The sequence below is a fragment of the Xenopus laevis genome, chromosome 2S, assembly GCF_017654675.1.
Source record: "Xenopus laevis strain J_2021 chromosome 2S, Xenopus_laevis_v10.1, whole genome shotgun sequence".
NCBI lineage: Eukaryota > Metazoa > Chordata > Amphibia > Anura > Pipidae > Xenopus > Xenopus laevis.
In genome coordinates, this window is record NC_054374.1 from 11377086 (window position 1) to 11389268 (window position 12183).

Below are 12183 nucleotides of genomic sequence, written 5' to 3' on the forward strand. Positions count from 1 at the left end.
CGATTTGGTCTGTCGGCAGCTTTTATCGGCCCGTGTATGGCCACCTTTAGGGAGCTGTTATCTGGTTACCTTCCCATTGTTCTTTTGTTTGGCTGCTGGGGGGGAAAGGGGAGGGAGGTGATATTTTTCAGATTTCTACACTAGGGGCAACTTTATTGGCACAGCATGTAAAGGGACAGGTGTAAAGTACAGGAATGTGTGGCCCATTGTGAACTTTTGCAAAGCAGGTGCAACTAACATACTGTATTGGCATACTGCAAAAGTATAAACAAGTGCAAGTAGGCTCAAGTACTGATTGCCTTGTGCCGCAGTTGCATTTGTCCTGCCTCTTCTGTTTTAGCAGATATTGGTGCTGTGAACCTAGAGCTACAGTACCACATTCCTGAATGTGATAGTAATTCCAATGTTCCCATAGTGGGTTACAGTATGTAGTAGTCTAAACCAACTGGACTTTCTAAGTTTTCTTGAAAACTCCTCAGTTCACTCACTCTGCTTGGATGAATGGTGAAAAGTTTTCAAGAAAACTCAGAAAGTCCAGTTGCTTTATACTCTACTAGATACTGTATATAATGGATGTGAATGGCCTTTATTTGTTTCACAGATGAATCAGATCGCATCAGATAGCATTCAGCATAAAGATATTTTGCACAATGATTCAAAGTTTGAGCACGTCAAGTATCTGTAGAAATCTAGATTTGTGATCCATTTTATGTGCCCCTGAGCAGCTAATAATAATTATAACAGTAACTGTTATTGAAGTTTAATTTCACTGAACGATTCCTTTCAGACTAAATTCTTACTCCCTGCTGAGTTGTTTGTATGTGAGCAAATTTTAATATTCACATTAAGAACTATTCATTTCAATGCCTATGCACTGGTGTAGTTCACTGATGCATTGTAACAAACCACCAATTGTCCCATTGGTTCTAATAGGGGCTGGTTCATTTTATATGGATAACAAGATGTGTACTCAGATCTAATGAATATTCTGAGATTTCGTAAGGAGCTAAATGAATTTGAATACTGTTATTCACCCATGATCCATCATGATTCTTAATAGATAGGGCTTAGTTGTTTAACTGAATGCAACATTCATGGATCTTTGGATCAATGTTATATGCAGGTGTAGGCCAAGCTGTTTAGATACAGATGAAGGAGGCTTAATCTGGAGCTTCAACATTGCGGACACCCTTTTTTCACTAAAATAAATGACTCATGCATTAGATAAATCAATGCAATCCACCCCATTTCTCATTAGTAGAATGTAAACTTGGGCTTGTGAGGCTTGAATAGGATAAGCTTGTTAATGCTTGTTAGATAAGCGCTATGGGGCATGTTTTTGCTCTAGCAATTGCATCCAGGGGTAATTAAATGACCCCTAATATGTTTTCAGAGTGTTGTGACTCTTGACTTTTGCTTACATTCTTGGAATTGCACAAAACATATCAAATCTGGCTGCAAAAAGCTTCTGTACTGCCACAAATCAGAGTCATATTATTAGTAGGCGACATCTGTCTTCGCCTCTGTTTCTTCTCCCTTTTCCCTTCTCCAAGTACAGAGTTCATTAATCACCAATCAATATAAAAAAAACACACCAAATGTCCAAAATAAATCACAATGACATCAATGAAGGAAATGACAATCAAGATGAAAAATAATGAGGTTAATGATAGGGAGGGAAAACTATGATAACAGAATGATGCACAATGTAAAGTAATAAAATAATACATATGGATTGTGACCTTTCTTTCTCAGGAGTCTGCTGATCTATCCTCAAAATATTGAGGATTAATGATGAGCAAATCCGTCTTGGTGAAAAACTAGCAAAATGCATTGAAGTCAATAGGCATCAACATTTCTTTACTTACGAAAAAATTTTCTCACTTCAAAGCCATTAAAATCAATGGGTGTTTTTCTCTTGCCAACTTTTTTGTCTTTGTGACTTTTTTGTCTCAGAGACTTTTTTGACCAAATGCATGCAAATGCCAGATTTTACATCATTATTTAAGGTTTATTCCAGCAGAAGTTACTCTAAGAAGAAACGTGTAAAAAAAAAATGTTTTTTACTCCGTTTTTTTACATGGTGAACCTTGATTTGTGGTGTATTATCCTGCTGTTTTTTACACAGCATAATAAATATGCCCCTTAAAATGATGGAAATACAAGTATTCTGAGCAACAGAGGGACATCTACAATTCCATTAGATTTCTGCCGTAGTGAAGATGCAGTTGCGCAAATTTTTTGGAAAAACAGCATTATTATGGGGAAAAAACACAAGCCGCTTGTGCTCAAAATTAAACTTTGCTCACAGCACTTGTGGTTGTAAAGGATCACTAAAATGCAATCAGCTTTCAGTTTATATTCTTTTTGGTTTTCAAAATATTTACACCTTTTATTAAAGGAGAAGGAAAGCTACCAAGGCAGTTTATTGCCAATAGATTAGCCACAATAGTGCAAGCTAGAACACGATATTTATTCTGCGGCATGCTTTTCCATACCTGAGTAAACAGCTCTAGACAGTCTCTATGTTTGTTTAGGATAGCAGCAGCCATATTAGCTTGGTGTGACATCACTTCCTGCCTGAGTCTCTCCCTGTGCGCTCATAGCTCTGGGTTCAGATTACAGCAGGAAGGAGAGAAGGGAGGGGAGCAAACTGAGCATGCTCAAGCCTTAGCCCTGGAGGTTTAAGGTGAAAACAGGAAGTCTGATACAGAAGCCCATGAGTACACAATAGAAGGAAAGAAATGTGGTGTTTCTTTTGACAGAGGACTATATTTTTATAGACCTTTCTGATAAAGCTTACTTAATTTTAACCTTTCCTTCTCCTTTAAACATAAAGTTTCAACTGCTGATTGAAATTAGTTTGAATTATGCAACAACTTTTTACAGGAAGTGTAACTGTATGTCAACAAATATTTTATCCTTCTATCTAATATTACAGGAACAGAATCTACTATCCAGAATGTTTTATAACATGGGAGGCACATTTATCAAGGGTTGCATTTTGAACTTATGTGAGTTTTTTTTTTAATGGCATTAATTCGATTTTACCAGAAATTCGATTGGGAGGGGGTCATTTATAAAAAAAATCGAATATTCCAAACTCCGGTAAATTTTACTGACCTGAAAACTCAAATTCGACCAAACTTGATTTGAGTTTTTTCTCTGGAAAAAACTTGAATGTCAGGAAGGCTAAAAACATCTCCAACATGGTCACTCGACCTCTCCCATTGACTTACTTGTATACATAAATTCGACAGGTTTTAGTTGGCAAATAGTCTAATTAGAATTCTTAAAGGGACAGAATATGATAATTTTCGAAAATCTAATTAGAATTTTAAAAAACTCAAATCGAGTTTTCATAATTCCCTAGTTGAATTTGACAGTTTTAACCATAAAAAATTTATGAAAATTAAAATTTTCTATTCAACCCTTAATAAATCTGCCCCTGACTCAACCTAACTCCCAACCATGAGTTTGACTTCTTTACAAATTTTTCAAGTTCAAAAAATCAGATAAAAAAAAATCGAATTTATCAAGTTTTTGAATGAAAATCAGCTTCAAACTCCCCCAAGCTGCCATTGATTTTCACATGAATTTGACAGGTTTTAGATGGAATATTTTCAGATTCATACTTTTAACAGTTTCAGGACATAATAAATCTTAAATAAAGTATAAAACTAGGGACGCGCCGAGCCGAACCCCCGAATCCTTTGTGAAAGATTCGGCTGAATACCGAACCGAATCCGGACCCTAATTTGCATATGCAAATTGGGGATGGGAAGGGGAAACATTTTTTACTTCCTTGTTTTGGAACAAAAAGTCATGCGATTTCCCTCCCCACCCCTAATTTGCATATGCAAATTAAGATTTGGTTTGGCCAGACAGAAGGATTTGGCTGAATCCGAATCCTGCTGAAAATGTCCGAATCCTGGTCGAAACCCGAACCGAATCCCGGATTCGGTGCATCCCTAGTAAAAAAAAACTAAATAAACACAATATGATTTCTTTGCTACCAATATGTATTCAAGCAGCTTAGCTACCATCAAGTACATGGCACTGTTTTATTATCACAGAAAAAGGGAAATAATTTGAATTAGCGAAAAAGAAAAATGAAAATGAACCTTATGTCCTTCGATTAATTCAGATCTTTCTGGATAATAGGTTTTCAAGTAAGGGATACAATACCTGTAATGTACAAAGTGCATACTTAAAAATGTAACCCTTTTGCAAATTGAATGGATTTGAATATTCCCAGAGGAGCTCAATGACCATAAAAAGACATAAGGTAGCAATGTAGCATAGATTGTAATATGAGTTTGTGTCTAATGATTTTCTATTTTAAAATACAGGTATATAATCGAATCTTTAAGTAAAACATTTTTTTTAACTTTTTATTTTTTGTAATAATAAAATAGTCCCTTTTTATTGACAGTAATTAAGCAAGCAAAAATCCATGTTTGTGCCAAACAAACTCAGTTTACAAAGGATCATGTGACCCAAATGATGTGACTTAATTGCATTTAAAAGTATGGCATTACTAGAAATAGTTAGTATAGTATATTCATTACATCATTATATATTGTAATATACTGTATAAGGAAAAATGTTCAGGATTTTCTATAATATACACGTTTTAATAATATATCAAATACAGTTTGAGAGGATATGTTTTAGAGGACATTGAATAAAAATGCAAACCACTTACCACAGTTTATATACTTTGGATACAGGTACTACTTTTAGGATTAAAAAAAAAATTGTTTTGTTCAAAATCTATTAAGCATTGCATTTTGGCACATCAGATATGCATAAAATCCATGCAGATGTTTCCTCCAGGACACCTTCTTCAAATATATAAGGTATGGCATCATTAATCATGGCCTCCAGGCAGCACACACAGTGCTAACCCCTTCTGTAATTAAAGCCAAGTTTGAACATTTGAAAAATATGGTTAGCTGATGGTTTTTAAAAATGCCCCCCCTCAGGCATAATTTCTGTTTATTCTGACCTAAAAAGACCTTTACAGCCAAGTAATTGTTCCACGTCAAAGAGTGGGAGTGCTGGAAAATGAACAGAATATTCAAATAAGAGCCTAATAAAACAATCAAAGCAACACTGTATGGTTTTAATCATTTTGTCAAACAAAAATAATTGTTAGTTCTATTCTCTCATTAACAGGTGAACAATGTGATACTAAGAAATAGTTACAATTAAAGTAGCGATTTTAGGATAGAATCGCAATGTTAGTATGAAAGAATGATAGGACCAGTAGATTGGTTTGGTCAGTTCTTTAATTTGTGCCAATGATTACATAACATGACAAGGGCAGTGTTAAGCCATGTGGGGGCAGAATCCCCAATCCATTACCTTTTACTCACCTCTCTTACCCCCCTTCAACAGGACACAGTAATGACATCCAGATCTTGGGATTGAAAAAGTTGCAGCTTTAATTACAGTTCAAATGATGTTACAGTATTAACACAAACCACCATTTTTCAAGAATGCTTTCCAAAAATAAACCACTACATAAATTTTGGACTACCTGACATGCCAGCCACCCAACTGCTTGGGTCTGGTGTATAAATGAAACAAAGCAACAAAGTTATACCACCTCTGTTGGCAACTTATTGTAACATCCATTTATCCATAGGCCCCCAAGGCAAGCATTTTACCATCCGCTGTGAGGAACTTGATGGACAAGCACCCATATGCAAACTCCACACATAGGGGCAGATTTATAAACATTTGTAGAATGTTGGTTTCTCCAAATCAGCCTTTTCGTTTGTGGTTTTAGAGGTTTGTGGTTTTAGAAGTTTTTGATCATTTTATAAACTTTTTGTTTGTTCATGAATAAAATACGTGTTTTTTGGAATTTCTCAGCGGCTTTTTTCATTTGTACTTTCTGTGTTCAGATCTTTTAATAATTTGCAATTTTGCAAGGCGTTTGTAATTTGAGAGAAATAGAGTTTAATCGTAGTTTTTAATACCTCTAAAATCAATCAAATGAAAATGTTGATAAATCTTCCCATTAATCACCTAGACCAGTTCACGGGCTAGATGCTGCTTCAGATCCTCAACAAAGCAACCGAACTTCTCTTCCTGCCACAAGCTGACTTTGGTGCCACCTACACCACCTTGCGCACTCTCCTCAGCTCACTCACCTGCCTCCTCCCCAAGGATTATGCTTCCTGACTAGAGTGCGAAATAGCATGGGGGTTTTGACTATCACAGAAAGGATTAACAACTACTTTTATCACATATATATGTGAGCGCACTCTTACCGGATTTCTTTCAATGTGGGTGCGTTGGTCAAGGTTTCTAATACATAATAGTAAATGGACCTGCACTCCAATGTTTTCGTGAAAAAAAGTGATGAATTTTATTCACAGAGGCATTGTGGACCGAAACGTCGGATATGCATCTGTGAATAAAATTCATCACTTTTTTTCACGAAAACATTGGAGTGCGGGTCCATTTACTATTATATATATATATATTTATATATATATATATATATATATATATATATATTTTATATATATATATATATATATATATATATATATATATATATATATATATATATATATATATATATATATATATATATATACACAAATTCATAAGGTTTAAGCACTCCCATGCGAATATCCATCAGACCCAGGTGCTATTTCTCGCCAGTTGTATAGAATTGTTTGAATATAGGAATGCACACTGGGATTTAAGTAAAATCTTCTTTATTTATTCCAACATTTAAAAGAAACAGGTCAACGTTTCGGTCCCCTGCCCGGACCTTTATCAAGACCAAGATCTACATTTAAAATCACTATAAATAGGTAAAAACATATCAATTAACCAATCAGTATACAGCCTCACTCTGAAGCGTGACATCATTGTAGGGATAACCATTTCATTTGTTATTCAACCGACTTATCAGGCTAATTTATATATATATATATATATATATATATATATATATATATATATATATATATATATATATATATATATATATATATATATAATGATATTGATTACTTTTATAGAATTTTACTTTAAATTTCATAATGGTCCCATAGATATGTGCAACAATAGTTAAATACATATTCTGCTTTTAAAATGAAAAAGTCACATTATGAAAGCAGGAACAATATAAAAACCATTGTGTCCAGTTTTGTTTTTCTTCATTTTCCCTAGATTTACATTTTGATACAAGTATTTCCACACCTAAAGCAAAGGAATCGCCAGGAATAAAGGTGCGTGCCTACTACAGTATGAAATGGAACAATTCCCTTGCACAGAATACATTGGCAGAAAGATATTGTAAATTTTATGGCACACTGCATAAAACTAGCGAGAAGCATGTGCAACAAAACCTTCAATATTACTGATTGACAAACCAACTAATCCCACCTCTACAATGATACTCTAGGAAAGAGACAGATGAAGTGACACATTCATAGAGATAAAGGTTATTTTGCTCTTAAAGAAACACCTTCAGGCACAATAATAACAGATGCACTATATAACCTCTATCAGTCATAATCTAGAATGCTGTCACTTCCTATTAACCAAGCAATAGGGATAAAAATTACTTGTAAATGTCCATATGAGCCACTTTGTGTGCTCCACTGCATTTTGATGACTTACTTAGGCAAAGAGAGTAACATGTGGTTTTCCAGCCCGTGTTATCAAAAAACCTCATGTTTAACCTAAAGAGAATTATAGTAGTCGCCACCACTAGATTAAAAATACGGATTTCTTCATTTTCTGTTACCCAGCTTTCTAAGCTCAAACAATTAAATCAGCTCTATTGCTGCAAGGCTTGGGCTGATAAAGAAGGTGAATTGATGTCCAACTGGCATTTGTGGTGCATTACTTTGACACACAGAGAAATACTCCAAAAGTCCCTACTCATTTATCTATTAATATTTGTCCTCTTTCAGGTTGTGACATTTGTATTGATAGGATTTCAAGCCTTTGTGATTTTTCAATAACAAAATATAGATGAAAAAGTCAGGGTCACCTTCTGAAACCACTATTTTTGAGGCAATAAAAAAACATTAATGCAATTGTCAGTTTCAACGTGAAAGAAAAGCTTTATGATTGACACAATAATATAAAAAATCCCAGATGCTTTCTAAAGTTCATTCTGACAGGAATTTTTTTCCAGTGTCTATATATATATATATATATATATATATATATATATATATATATATATATATATATATATATATATATAAAATTACATTGCCCGTTCTAAGATGGCGCATGAGCTGTGAGATACAGGGAAGTGTTTTAACATTTAGGGGTCAATCAAATTAGATTTTTTCCACTAATCTCTAAAAATTTTAGATTTTTCTGTATTTCTTAAAAGCTCTTTAAGATATATATATTAGGGGGTGATTTATCAAGGTTTGGATTTGAATTTTTGCCACAATTCAAATTTCTCTTGCACAAAAACTCCCAAATTCAAAAAATCAGTATCTAAAAGCTAGCGAGGTCATGTAGAAGTCAATGAGAGTTGTCCTGGGCAAAAATTATTCTTTTTTTAATTCAAGATTTTCACTTTGTAAGCCTATAAACTTGAAAAAATGTAGGTATTTGAGGTTTTTTAATTATTGTTTTCAATCAAGTTTTTTACATTCATATTTATTTTTAACATTCAAGTTTTCTTACATTGTGAGTTAAATTAAAGTATAAAAAACATCACAAACCTCACAAATTTGATAAATAAGCCTGCATATACAAAAACCAGAAAAACCTCTAATACAAAAATTTTCCAAGTAAAACTAATTTATGTCCTGTAGAAGTCAAAGGGTTGCTGCTTTTTAATCAACAACCAACTCTAATTTGAATTAAAATGTGAGATTTATCACACCTTGACCCTGGAAACAGTTCTAATTTTGACTCCACCTTAAACCTGCTGAGTTTATGTAGAAGTCAAGGGCAGAGGTCCCTTGAATTGTTTAAATATGTGAATAGTAGTGATGAGCCAAATTTTTGCTTTTTAAGTTTCACTTAAAAAATTACTACATAGAGTCCAATGGGAGGGAAAAAAATGTTGCGTGTCAAAAAAAATTGCTGCATGTCAAACAAATTTGGCATGCAAAAGTCAAGTTTTTTTCAGAGGAAACCTAGATTTGAATTAAAATTTTCAGGTCGGGACTATTTGATTGAATTTTAGATGTTTCAATTTTTTCAAAAATAACATACCATTTAAATTGTGAACAAAATTGAATTTATTAGAGTTTTAAATAATTTGAATTACTCTACAATTCGAACTTTGATAAATGTAACCCTCCAAGTGTTCAATTAGCCTTAAGGAAGGATTTTAATTTAAAAAGAATCACATTATGCTTAAACCCAGTAAACACAATACTTTCCATAATTCCATTATTTTTAATAACTTTCTATAACACGTTCACACCAAATCCATTAAATTAAAGTCAATGTTTGCTTTATATGAATGCAGTTTTATTAAAATTGCGAAGTTTTCTTGTAGTTAGAATTAATGCTTTTGTTTTGTTCATACTCTTTAAAAGACTCCGAAAAGTGGTATTCTTTAGAATTTTACTACGGATATTTGTTCAGACATAAAGAATTAAAAATTCTTGAGTATTATCTTTTAATCTCTTCCTTTATTACTGTACCTCTGGGCTTTTCCTGTCAATTCTTATCTACAGTGAATATTGTATAGTGTATATTGTATTTAGCTCTTTATCTAGATATATTTGTTAAATGTTAAATGCAAGTGTAGGAAATTGCTTTAAATGAGCAAAACCATGAATTTAATATGTGTATACATTTAAAAATAAATCTGGTTCTCTAGTTAAATATATAATGGTCCCTGAAAACTGTTTGGTGTCAACCAATACTGGTTAAACAAACAATAGTGCCAAACCAGAGTATCTTCCTCTCCGCAATCTGTCTCTCAACATTCTTTCTCCATGTGGGAGTTGGAGTCAGAGTACGAGTCCGATCATTGGTACGTGCTCTCTATGCCCATATAATGTATTAGAGCTAACTGTCTTTCAATTAAATGGACAGTATACATCCCTTTTCAACATGTGCTCATGTGCTTAACATAATTTATACCTATTGTTTTAATTAAGAAATATCTATGATTTCTATTATTTCTGGTACTAAAAAAGATTATGTAGCCAATTTAACTTTAGCACTTTCTGACACTTTCTGATCCCAAAGAACTTTTTTTAAAGGTTTTATTTATTTGCTTGAACACCACCATACATAGAGCAGTTACTAATACATGTATAGCTTCCATATTTTGTACAGTATTCCAAATATCTTGAATAGAATTACCAGTGCACTGAGAAGCCTGTGATAATGAGCTGCTCAAAGGCTGCTTAGAAAAGGCAGGGTTTTTTTTGCTCAAAGGTAGATAGGGAGTTCTGAACCAACTGCTTTGTTTTACAAAGGAAGAAAAAATTCAGTGAAAATAGCCCAAATTATAACTCTGTGGATGGTGTTATACCAGTGGCTACATCTCCAAGTATCAGCAGTCAGGGACTTGTGTCTTTAATGTTTGGTGATAGTCAGGTTACTAATATACTTTATTTTCTAAAACAAATAGAAAGTATTACTTTGGAAACCCTGGAAGGAAGATTTGCCAGCAAGTGTCTCTGGTGACCAATCTTTCTGAAGCAAAGCTACAAAGAGAAGGGAATAATGCAGCTTACTTGTATAAACATTGTTATATGGTGCTTAAGGGCCTTATTTGTGCTGAAGTAATACGTTTTCTCTACTTTTAAATAAACACAATTAAAAGAAAAGTTGAATTGCAGAAAAAATTACGATTGTTGAAAAATAAGGGCCTCTTTTGAATTTCTGTCTTTCTTCCAAATCTCCAAAATTTGTAGTTTTTCTATATTCTTTCTAAACTCTAAAAATTCAAGATTTATTAAGTGAAAAAAAAAAAACACAAAAAGCTCTTTAAAAATTGTCAAGGTCCCATAAAAGTCAATGGGATTTGCGCAGATCCCATTGGATCATATTAATCAATTCAGGCATTTAGGGCGTTTCTCTTTTTTTTTTTTTGCTAAGAATTGCCAGAAAAACTTAAATTTAATTGCATATTTTTGGATTGTCCAGCACCTTTTATATTCATGCTAATTCCATGGCATACATGGGTTTAGAGGAACTGGGTCACATTTATTAACGCATCACAGTACCTAATCTGGTGAAACCAAATGTATGCACCATACATGCAAATACATGCGTTAGATTGCCTGGAAAAAATTATGTTTGCAAAGGTTTTATTTATATGCATGTCACAAATATTGGGCAAATATGTCTGAAATGATGACGTCTTTCTTGTTTACTGAAAGAGAAGCCTGCAATATACTTCAACTAAAAAGCTTTACTGGTTTTATGAAAAACAGGATTGTATACAATAAAATCCCCCCCCTTTTGACTTGCTCTGAGTGCTGCAGATACGAATCTTTACACAGTCACCTGCTGCTCTACAGGGAAACAAACAGAGTGACAGAGTTTTGCATGGCTGGGAAGGAAGGTGCTGAGGGTTGACTGGCATTGAGATTAGCTAAGGCTAGCCAGGTTATGAAAACACAACATAAAATAACCCTGCACATTGCTTCCCTGACATTGGAAAGTATGATCATTTCCATGCAGAACAGCTAGGGACCGTAAGAGCAAAGGGTGAATTTCACTGCAAATAATCGTGTTTCTTATAAAAACAGTGCAAATTTTTCAGTTAAAGAATATTGGAAATAGGTTTCTTTTTCATTAAAGAAAGTAGATGAGATGATTTTTTTTGGCTTTACTTCCCCTTTAACAAATAAGCTCCAATGAGTTTAGTTGTGTTTTGAGAAACCTCTCAAACCATTAAAATGAGTCTCTAATCCTTGTACATCCCTACATCCCTGTATATCGCCATTTGAAAATATGAATATTGGGGGGTTAAATAAATTAATAATAAATGGGACGTTATCAAATTAGCACTAGGCATTTTTCCTTTTCTTATGTCATTATATTTCCCTATGTATATATACAGTATAAACATTTGCAAATGGTGTTTTTTTTCATTTACTGCATCTCTTCTGCATGTGCACTCGCCTATTGATATATTTAGGGGCCGATTCACTAACTTCGAGTGAAGGATTCGAAGTAAAAAAACTTTGAATTTTGAAGTTTTTT